At 46.8% G+C, this 11,567-nt stretch overlaps 1 pseudogene; it reads left to right on the top strand.

Moving 5' to 3' along the window:
* Positions 1-1,032: 1,032 nt before the first annotated feature.
* Positions 1,033-11,567, top strand: part of LOC144250977 (inactive hydroxysteroid dehydrogenase-like protein 1) — a 33,910-nt pseudogene continuing 23,375 nt past the window's right edge.

Here is an 11,567-nt window from a genome sequence, read left to right as displayed (position 1 = left end):
GTTCTTTTAAAATGGAAAGCTACAAGAGGTATTTCTAGATATTCTGCTCTTAAGTATTGGAACCCACTTTCTATTCTGGAATCTTCTCTGAGTCTTGATTTAAGGGCCTGCTCTGTCTTTGGTGGGGGGGGGAGCCGTGGTGGGTTCTCCCAAGCATGCTTGTCATGGTTTGGCCGCAGGAAACAGGAGAGGCAGGTGAACAGCAGTTGGCATTGCCGTACCCTCCACGTGCCAGTTCTCTGCCTGTGTGGATGCTGCAGGGGAGGAAATCCTGTGTTTCTTTCTGGTGTTCTGTTTGTTATGGATCTGCCTGGTTCCTGGGGCTGAAGTGATGGAGCCATGCTGCTCTGAGCAGAAAGCCCTTCCAGAGTGTGGGCGGGGCTCTCCCTGCACAAATCCCTGAAGTGCGTGGGGAAGGGGGAGGCATCTGTCATGGAGTGATGGGCAGGACCCTCAGTGTGGCTCTCGCTCCTTCTGGGGCTGGCCCTGGTGAAAACATAAGCCAGGGAAGTCCCTGTCCTGCTGTGTTCTTGTGGGTCTTTTCTTCCAGCCCTCCAATCCCTCCTGTAGGAAATCCAGTTTCCATGGAAGTGGTTTAACTGTCGCGTCTCCTCCTGGCCAGGCGTTCACTGTGGGTGCCCCTTTCATTCTTGCTGATGTCAGGGGAATCTATCTGCGCCATGCAGCGTGACCACGTGTCCGGTTCCCTCCATCGCTCAGGGCAGGTGGCTCGCCTCCTAGGTCTCCATAACTGCATGCGAGGGAGAGAGTTGGACAGCGACATGGCTCAGGTCCTGTCCATGTTGAATGCTGGCGCCTTCCTAAGGCACCGAGAATGTCAGAAGGGCAGGTTTGGAGCGAGCTTCAGCATTAGGGACGGGGATGGCTCTGAGGACCCTTCGCAGCCCACAGGGGAGAGGGAAAGTGGGCAGGTTTTCCAGGGCCTGTGGGAGGGGGGATGTTGCCTGAGGCCAGCCTGAAAGGCCACAGAAGCAGGATGGGCACTGGGAAACATGACAGAATCCTCCTAGGATGCCTCCCTACAACTTGCAATGGTTGTTCTCTTCGTACTTCATGACCTGCATCATCATCAACAGCCACATCTTCATGTCCGTCTTCCTGGCCATGGTCTACAACAACAACCTGCAGGTAAGTGCCTGAACCTGGAGCTGGGGGCCGGGAGGTGGGAGCGCCTCTGCTGACCCTTTGGAGGCGTCCCCTATTGTTTACTTGGGTGGAGCTGAGGGCTCCTTTGACGTCTTGCTCCTTTCTGCTCCACGGAAGTCTCTTACCAGTCTTCCTGGTGGGGCTCAGGATGTATCCGAGGAGATCCAAAGGACAGTGGTTAGCCAGGATACCCACCCTTGTGTGGCAAAGCTCCTGGCTCTGCTTGTTGCTTTTAATGCCTCCCGAAGCTCATGGCTCTTTGCAGTGTGCAAGTGCAATGGGACTGGGGATGTTCTCCAATCTTCCACCCCTTCCCCCTCAAACAGAATGCAACACTCTAGAGCCAGCCCTGTGTGCTCTGCTTGTGACCACTGGCCTCCTGGGGGCAGAGGCTGGGCAGAGGTTTCTGAGTGCCCGGATGGTAGGGAGCTGCATTTGCCTGGAGCTGCCCAATGCCCAGCAGTCCCACTCCCTCGCTGCACGGACCTTCTTTTACTGTAAAACTTACTGCACAGAGAAACCTTTCCTGAAAGGTCAGTTTTCCTTCTGGCTCTTGACTTTTTGGTCCTGTTTTGAATTTCCTGTTGCTGAGGGGTGTCCCCACTGGGGGCAGGTAGAAAGCTGGGGAGAAAGACAGGGCTTGCAGTAGAGGGCAAGAGAGCAGTGGAACTGAGTCTCAGAGCTGGACTTTGAAGACATTTGGCTCTATCAGGGTGGCAAGGAACCTCGGGGCCTCCTGGCGCCAAGGCCAGGCCTCTCCTGGTGGAAGAGGCTGCTCCTCAAGGTCTGGGTCTCTCTTGGCTTGAACTGCTGGACAAACAGCTGATGTGCCTCCTATGCCTCGAAACCAGCCTTCCTTAACATGCATCATCCAGCACACATGTCTTAGATGTGCTTTTTGTGCCTGGAAACACCCAAGGTTCTGCGGAATCCACAGTGACTGAGACCCTTTAAGCTGGTACCGTCCAGCTGTGGGAGCCCATCACCTGGTTGCCGTGTTGCGGAACAGCCTCAGGGAGCAGTAGGACTGAGCGCGGAAGCTGGACGGCTGGTTCTAACCTGAGGGGCATTGTTGAGTTTCCTCCCCTTCTGGAAAGTTCCCTGTGGTCAGACCAGATGGCAGCTGTAGGAGTCCAGCTCCCACAGGGGGTCTCAGGAGACGAACGGATGGTGAGGAGTCGTCGAAAGGGGGTGGAGAGACAACGCAGACACCAAGATGAAGGTGCTGAACCCAATCGTTACTTGTGAAGTTAATCATATATACTTTTCATTTTGGCAGGCTCACAGTACTTTGTGGTTACAAAACAGAAATCATTATTCAAAGAAACAAAGTATTACATAGCTACAATTAGAATAGAAGAATGTATCTTGACTTATGCATAAGCAAGCATTTTTTACTTTCAGTTCACTTTGCTTTGAGCTGTTTCCACTTAGTTTTTAATAATAGTTAGAAATGTCCCAGACTAGTGGCCTACACCTTGACTATTCTTTCTTGACTAGAATTGGTGCCACTGTTATGGTAAGCGGTTAACTTTGAAAGAGAGGCTACTAATTTTAATCAAACAAGAGCAAGAGCACAAACCATTGTGCACAGGAACAAGAGCAAGTTGCCCAGTACTAAGCACTAATCTGTCTTCATAACATTAATTCTTCTTCTTTAGATTTTAATTTAATTTCTCAAAAACATCCTCGACTGTTTTTCCTACAGGGGGTTTCTCATTAAACATTAACAATTTACGTTCCACAGTTGAATCATTGCATTTAGAGCAAACAGATCTATTCTTTAGAAGTAGTTGCATTAATTGGGAAATTCATGCTTTTTCCTTCATACTTAATGGTCATATGAGAAGTCTCAACTAGACTTATTAAAGGAATATAAAAACAAACCAGCCCATTCCCAGAAACATACTGCGCTCCTTCAGAGGATGGACGCCTGGCGCCATCCACCTCAGTACGGCCTTGCCATTGCCTGAGTCAGGGGAGGCGGGCAGCAGGCAGCCTCGGCTGTCTCCTTGTCTCTCTGGCTGTCTTAATGGAGCCCTGTGTCCCTCTCCCTGTGTCTCTCTCCCCTCAGTGGTGCCCCAGCCCCTTCCTTTCTGGAATCCTTCCTCTGGGGCTGAGTGGAGTCTGGAGCCTTCTGCTGTCGGTCTGTTTCTCACCACAGATTGTCCTCCATGGGTTCCCTCATTGACACTTGGTAAGATGAGTCTGTGACTGCAGGCATGGTCAGCAAAATTGACGTGGAGCAGGGAAGGTGACGTCCTGCTCATTGGCTGACCCTTCAGTGACTCTCCCTGAACTCCTCCTTGACCTCCACGTGTTTGGTGTTGAAGAAATGGACATCTTCTTGAATCTTCTCTTAAAATACCCAACTCTGCTTTTCTAAAAACGGGGTTCGAAAACTTGCCTCCCTGAAATGTCCCCAGGTGCTGGAGGCATTCCGCCTTCTGAAGGTCAAGGTGGGCACCAAGGTTGCAGTGAAGGAGGCTGCGTGGAAGCAGCTGGTGAAAGTGGTGGTGCCCGACATCAGCACCTCCCACCTGGAGCTACTTCTGAGGACCTCAGACAAGGGACAGAGGGACAAGTGGGTAAGGAGCCATCACCTCTGATGGCCCTCTTCACTGTGCTTCCCAAAGTGATGGGAAGCTGGGGATGTGGCTCAGTGGTCGAGCGCCTGCCGAGCGTGGGTGAGATGCTGGGTTCGAGTCTCAGCACCACATAAAAATAAATAAATAAAATAGGGATATTGTGTCCATCTACAACTTAAAAAATAAAATTAAAAAAGCGATAGAAAAAGCAGCAGTGCTGTGCAGTCACTCAGGATCTGAGGTGTTGGTCCCAGGATCCCTGTAGACACCAAATCCCAGGATGTAAAGCCCCATGGGGGTATGGCAGAGCAACTGCACAGAACCCAACACATCTTCCTGTACCCTCAGATCATCTCTAGATTTCTTCTAGTAGTAAATGCTGCGAAAATTCTTGTTACACCAGTAGTGACAGGAGAAAAAGTCTGCAAGTGTTCAGTGCAGACACATTTTTTTTTCCCTGAATATTTTTGACTTGAGGTTGGTTGAGTCTGGGAATGTGGAACCCACAAGACAGAGGGATGACTGTTATTTTATTTAAAAAAATTATTAAAAAATGGTAGTGAGGATTGAACCCTGGGGTACTTAATCACTGAGCCACATCCTCAGCCCTTTATCTTTTTAATTTTAAGATGAGATAGGCAGAGTTGCTGGAGCTTCACCATGATGCTGACCCTGGCCTCGGCCTTGTGATCCTCCTGAGTAACTGGGATCACAGGTGTGAGTCAGCAAGACAGGTCCTCAGGAGTTAGCCAGCTCTATTTTGTCACTTGAATCATGATTATAAGTTAAATGAGACCAAGGTTCATCTGATTTGCAAAAGGAATTAGTCATGGCATTTTTTATAAAGATCCATCCATGTGTGAGGAGAAGATGCCAGCAAGCCGCTGGGTTGAACAGACTCCTCAGTATTTTGCCTTAAACAAACAGCTGCCTCAATTTAAACATCACTCCTGGGCCAACCTGTTTTTGAGGAAGATAACCAGTCAAATTTGCTGGCTTGCGGGTGGTTGATTATGTTTCTCAGGATACAGCAGAGCTTTCTGCTGACTGGTGGCTCCTTCCTTAAGTGCTACTTTCAAAAGACAGTTTTAATAATACAGGTCTTCAATTACACACCTCACAGGGTCTCACCTCGGAACAGGTGAAGGAGGGAAAGGGTGCTGTGGAGCGTTCCACGTCCCCACTGGGTCAGCAGATGTGAGGACTTGTGGATTCCAAGGCTGACACAGGAATCCTGTTAGCACCCAGAGTGTTGGAACTTGAATCCAGTGTTAAACAGAGAAGCATAAAATATAAGGGCAGAAAAAACGGGTGGAGTAGAATTATATTTTTTTTTCCTTAGTGATATCTACTTTTTGTGGTCTCAAATGTTTTCTTAATATTTCCTTTTTTAAAAAAATTGATTTTTTTAGTTATAGGTGGACATAGTACCTTTATTTTATTTTCATGTGGTGCTGAGGATCAGACCCAGTGGGTGGTGCTGATGATCCGACCCAGTGCCTCATGCATGCGCTCTACCTCTGAGCCACACCCTCAGCCACCAGCTTAATCTTTACTTGTTAACTGATACATACATAATAACATAAAATTGTGTATATTTATGGGGTACCCTGTGATGTCTTGACACATGTGTACAATGTGTAATGTCTTATACTTGTTAATAAAGAGAGTATGAGGCAGGCAGTGTGGTCTCTGTCACAGATGCATATTGATGGACTAAAAGGAGCCCCCTGCTGGGTCATTCTGACAGAAATGGAGCTCCAATGTGGTGGTGGTTTTAATGTCTCTGAGATTAGAGCAAAAACCATCTGGGGACTGCTTCTGGTTTTAGAACAACAGAAAAGAATTTTATCTTTTATCTAAGATAAAAAAAATTATTTTACTTACTTATGATTGCTGGATGAGATTCTATATATGCCAGGAATAATAATGGTAAGGAATTATTTCATACATTCCTCTGTTCATTCATGAAAAATAAGGACATTCAGAGATAAAGATAAGTGAAAAAGAACACCCATCTCTCTCTCTTTGAATCTTCTGTCCCATCACATCCTTCAGTCATTTCTCAGTTCTGATCTCTGGTATCATGATTGCAACTTACTTTCTGATTCATTTATGGCTGAACAAACATTTACTGAGTACCTGTTATGGGCCCTAGGCTCAACACCGAGGCTGATTAGAGAACAAACACACGCAGAGGCCTTGCTCTCGTGGAATGCAATCAAGTCAGAGAGACTTGTCCCATCTCTAGGCTGCCTAGGATGATCCCCGGACACCTGCTTTATTCTTCTGATAATCATCAGCTGAGCTCAACTTTTTCAATGGAAAAATTATTTTCTTTGCTTTGTTAATCTTGTCTCCTTATCACCTGTATGATATTCATTTTTGAGGTCTATATCCAACCTCATGGAAATAGATCCAGGATGCCTTTCTTAATGATTGGGCAGCACTGACATACCCACAAATAAATTGGAGTAACTAGATGCACCTGGACACCAACATCCACCCTTGCATTGAATTCCATAGGACTTGGCATCTAGGTGTTTTGGTGAGTGCTGCCGACTCACAAACACATCCTGTCTTCATCTAGCTGTGATATTTCACCTTAAGGACCCCAACTGTGCTGGACCCACGAGGATGTCATGAATGATTTCATCAGCAGGTCAATGTCCCAGAGCTAAATGAACAGCCTTAAGGAAGAGCCAGTTTCATTCCTCGTCTTCACACTTCACATTGTTCTTACTCCTGCCACATGAGATGAGAGGATGAACACTAGTGCCCAGTGACCATGGAGGCACATGACAAGGACGTCGGGGAATGTGTGGTTGCAAGGAATGTGTTTTCCTTGTCCATAAATTTGCTTTGGTACCAGGGCTACAGAGAGTGGATTGTCCAGCAGGCTTCTAGAACAATAGCTTAGGGCAGGTTGGGGTTAGAGCCTGCCCTAGAGAAGACCTCCTGCTCTTTTATTTCCTTTTCTAGAATTCACAGTAGTTGACCTCTTTCGAGAAACTCCCAAGTTTGCCACTGCCCAGATGAAGTCCCAGTATTTGGCAAATTTCATGCCAAGCCTCCTTGGAATGTATTGGCTTCTATCATACCTAGTTGTTTGTAATTTTGCAGGGCACATGTCAGTCCTTACCTGGGCAGCTGTGGTCAGAGCTATAGAGCTGCTTCCACTCAAACTGCACAGCACAAGACAAAGCCCCTGATACAGGAAGGAATTGGCTCAGGTCACTTTCCTGATGAGGCAGTCATGGCATGGCAGACACCATGGGCTTCCTGGACTCCACTGCTGCCAGGCCAGCACACAAAGTGAGATCCAGGGATCTGCTTGGTCTACGTAGATTTCCCCACATTGGGCACACATGGTTCATCAGTCACCTGAACACTTGTCATAGTCTTACTGGTAGCCTACCAACTGGCAGGCTCTGTAAAGACAGGTGCCAGACACCATGAGTGAAAAACAGACCCATCCCTGTCCACACAGAAAATGGGCAATAATCAAATAATCACACTGTATCAAAAGAGCACAGGCCATAAGGGCACACAGCCAGGGGCAGGACAGGCTGCTCTAATCAATGGGTGTTAGGGGAGACCTGAAAGATGAACAGGAGTGAATTAAATGATGGGGGATGTTTGGGTGGGGTTAAAGGTGAGCAGAGCATTCTAGGCAGACGGACTGGTGTGTATCAAGACCCCAGCAACATGGGACAGCATGGTGGTGACAATGAGAAACTAAAGAAAGACCAATGTATTGGACAGAGGAAAAAACAAGGAGAGATAGGCCTGGAGAGGTGGGCAGGACAGTCCAGGGCTTGGGAGGCCATGGTTGTGTTTTAGAGCTATGCTAACTGTGCACCACTAGATTGCCAGGTACTTCTGGGCCCCAGGGAGTTACCTTCATGATGAAGAGGAAGGCTGGAGGTATTAGAGAAGAGACAGATAGAAACGGGAAGATGGGATTTCTCTAAGGACAAGCCCTCCTACAACATTTCAGGAGCACCATCACTATCTTACCTGTGACTTCTACTTAAGCCCAGCCCAGGACCATTCTGCCACCCCACACCTACCCAGTTGGCACTCCCAAGGCTTTGCACATCTCCCCTTCTGTGGTGTAGTGTGATCAAGGTCCCCCCACCTGCACACCTGATAATGGACAGAGCAGGAAAACAGGAACAAGGTACAATGAGGACACACAGGCCCCAGGGACTGAGCCCCCACATGCTATTTTCACCGTTAAAGGAGGTGTCAAATATCACTTCCTCCCATGACTCCTAGATGACATGACACCCTGGAGCATCTGTGGCAAGACGCATTGCACCTGAACTATTTCTGTAATGTAGGGTAGGCATACGGAGCATCGAGTTCTTTACCATGGTGTCTGCCACATTGTGGTGCATAGTAGACCTACAGTAAATGTTTACCAATTGAATTATAATGCCAAACATGTAAAAATTTATTTTCTCTTTTTACCTTGAGGGGAAAATTTGGAGAAATACCCAAACTCACATTGAAAACAATTTTCTTATGCTCAGGAAAGGGAAGGGTGAGTTCATCAAATGTGTTGTTTGGGTACAGGGGAATAAATCCAGGAGTGCTTTACCACTGAGTTACATCCCCAGTCCTTTTTTATTTTTTAATTTGAGACAAGTCTAATTAAGTTGCAAGGCCAGCCTTGATCTTGTGATCCTCCTACCTCAGCCTTCTTAGTTGCTGGGATTACAGAAATGCACCACCACACCTGGCTCATTGTAAAAAATTTAAAAGGGCAGAAAAAAAATTCTTGGCCTAACTGGGGCTCCTGCAGACTTTGCTCTTATTGACTTAGAGGCCATTTTGTTGTTGTTGTTTATTTTCTTTTTGTTTTAATTATGGAGACTTTGTTTATTTTGTCCAAGTTGATACCCCAGTAAAGGACAGACTCCAAACAAGTAGAGTCTGTAGAGACTGATGTCTTAGCTGTGTGTGTGTGTGTGTGTGTGTGTGTGTGTGTGTGTGTGTGTGCACGCATGCATACCTATGTGTCTCTGTAGGTTCCTCTCTTCTCTAGTGACCCAGAAGGCCCCAGTTCTGGCTCATCAGTGAGTTGACAGCATATTTAGTCCAGGACATGGGGTGCAGCATGTAGACTTTTCCCTTATGAAACATCATATTTAGCACTTTACTCACCTCTGGACTTGAAGAGAAATTCTTGCTCTGGAGCCCCAATTTAAATGACAGGAGAGAGGAAGGGCCCCTGATTTGGGGGATTGCCTCCTAATAATACTCATTCACTGGCTATTTCTCTGCAACCAGGACCTGGGGACTGGACCCAAGAGGAGACTAGGATTCTCTCTCCACCGAGCATAGAGATGGGGGAACTGTGTACTCACCTGCCTGCCTATTGGAGCCAGAGCCCAGGCCCTTTGCCTGATAGAGTTCTGCTGATATATGCAGAGCTTTGTGCACTTTTCCACTCATAAATTTTTCTGGCGAAAGGACCCTTAGCTTGTCCTAAGGTTTTATGATCTCTCAAAAGCTAAGAACCTCTTATCTTTATAAAGGAAATTCTTCACATTTTATCTCATATTTCAGAATATCCACTGAGCCTGGCCTTGTTCCTGCTTGATCATCTCAGTTTCTGAACAAAGTGAATAGTGCATAGTGTCCCCCAGGACTCACCAAGAATAAAGGTGACCAACTAGGAAACTTCCTTTGGATTAGAAGGTGGCTTTGCCTAGAAGAACCAGTGCTCCCTTGAAAGGAGACTCAGTACTCAGAGCTTTCTCTCTGTGGACCAAGCCTCCATTTCTGTTCTGCTATACAGACCAACAAGCTCCAAAGACTGTAGTGCCAGGGTAGAACCTACCACTAATTACAGTCCCTTTCCCTGTTCTGGGCGGCACTATGGATCTTGCTTCTTTGGAAAGGGCTCAAGATTAAGGAAGAAGTGGGAGAAAGGAGAGGGTCTTGAGAGTCTGTCCCGTTCCTCTCCCTGTACTCACAGACTCCGGCCCAGGCAATCTAGCCAGAAGGGCCTTGAGGAGTTTGATAAAGTGGCAGAGTGAAGCATCAAGTCAAGGGCAAAGTTTGGAATCCATGGAGAGTTTGAGGAGGACTCTGCCTGGCCAAGAAGAGGCTGCAGGTTGGCTGGGGTGGGATCAGGGTGGGATCAGGTAGCAGGCATCAGAGTCAACAAGAGGGAAAGGAGTAAGAGTCGGTGAGGTGAGAGAAGGCTGGGTTCCCTGGTGGAGAGAGAAGCTCCAGGGCTTGAATCATGAGCTCTTTGGGTTGAAGAGGGGAGAGGTCCAGGAGCTGGAGCCCTTGGCAGCAGCCGGGGCTTCCTGAGGAAGGAAGAAGGCCCAGGAATCTGGATGAAAAGTGCACAGTATTGAACTAGACAGTCTGGAAGTATAGATTCCTGTCCAGGAAAAAGAATAAAGATTAAATGCTGTAGACCACCCAGTGTATATTTTTATTATGTTTATTTCAGCTCCTCTTTATCTTTGTTCCTCACTGTTTCTAAATTAGCAGGAACTTGATCAAATCAACTCAGTTTCTGCCTCTGTGAAGAATCGACTTGTTAGTAAAGAAAAGGATCTCCAAGAAATCTTTTGGCCTTGATAAGTGGAATTTACAGTTTCAAGTAAGACGTGCAGAGGCAGTATGTGGGCTTGTGTGTGTGTGTGTGTGTGTGTGTGTGTGTGTATGTGTGTGTGTGTGTTGGGATAGTGGTGATGGCAGTCATGTACCTCCAAAAGAATCCTTTGTGTTCCTCATCATCCTCCTTCTCATCCCTGCCCATACCTCTCCCTCTTCTCTGCTGTTCCCCCAACTCACAGCACCCATCCTCTGTCTAGGAGGTCAACAGGAATCTCCTCCATCCCTTCTTGACCTCCCCATGTATCTTCCACATAGTAGGTGGAGTAATATTGTCAAATGTAATATGACCTTGTCAAATACCCATCACCTTCCAGGTTTATACCCTTCAAAATGCTTTCCAGTGCTTTTAGAATGTGGTGCATCCAGGAACTGGGAATACGGCTCAGTGGTGAAACACATATCTGGCATGTGTGAGGTCCTAGGTTCAAGCCCAAGAATAGCAACAAAGAAAAGAAAAAATAGAATAAGGGGCATGCTCACTGCTCCCAGCTCCCATGCTTCTCTCCTTTAATTCTGCGTCCCTTCACACTGGACTTCACCTGGTTCCTTCCAAAGCACCTTCTCCCTCCCCCTCCTTGGACTGCATGCTCACTTCCCAAGTTTCCATGCCTGTCCATTTCTGATCATCCTTCAGCTTTTAGAGTTGCTTCCTTAGGAAGCTCTTCATGTCCTCTCAGTCCAGAGTGGCCCCCTCAGTCTAGATTGCCATAGAATTTATTTCTGTTTTCAGAGCATGTATTTCCCTTTGCTATTATAAACTAAGGATGGTAATTATTCGATCAAGAGGTGTTTTTTCACTCAGCTGTAAGCACCACAAAGTTGGACATGCCTGTCGATGTATACCAGTGTATCCCTGGAAGCTAGATGGGGACTGATCCCAGTAGTTACTCAAGAAAATATATGTTAAATATATAAATGAATGGAGGTGACTGGAAACTACTTATTTATTCATTCATTAGCCAACAGAAATATGAAAGAGGGACTACTATGTGACAGGAACCGTGTATTTCATAGCAAACCTAACATATGTCTGTCTTCCAAGAACTTAAACCTTAAGAAAAAGATCTATCTTCTCTAATGATGTCACATTTGAGATGACATCAAAGCTACAGTGGAAGTTTGCCAGGCCAAGAAAGGAGGGGAAGGGATTCCAGGAAAAGGTACAGC

Source organism: Urocitellus parryii, chromosome Y, assembly GCF_045843805.1.
Source record: "Urocitellus parryii isolate mUroPar1 chromosome Y, mUroPar1.hap1, whole genome shotgun sequence".
Taxonomy (NCBI): Eukaryota; Metazoa; Chordata; class Mammalia; order Rodentia; family Sciuridae; genus Urocitellus; species Urocitellus parryii.
The sequence above is the reverse complement of the archived record's forward strand: the minus strand, read 5'-3'. Positions and strand labels throughout refer to the sequence as shown.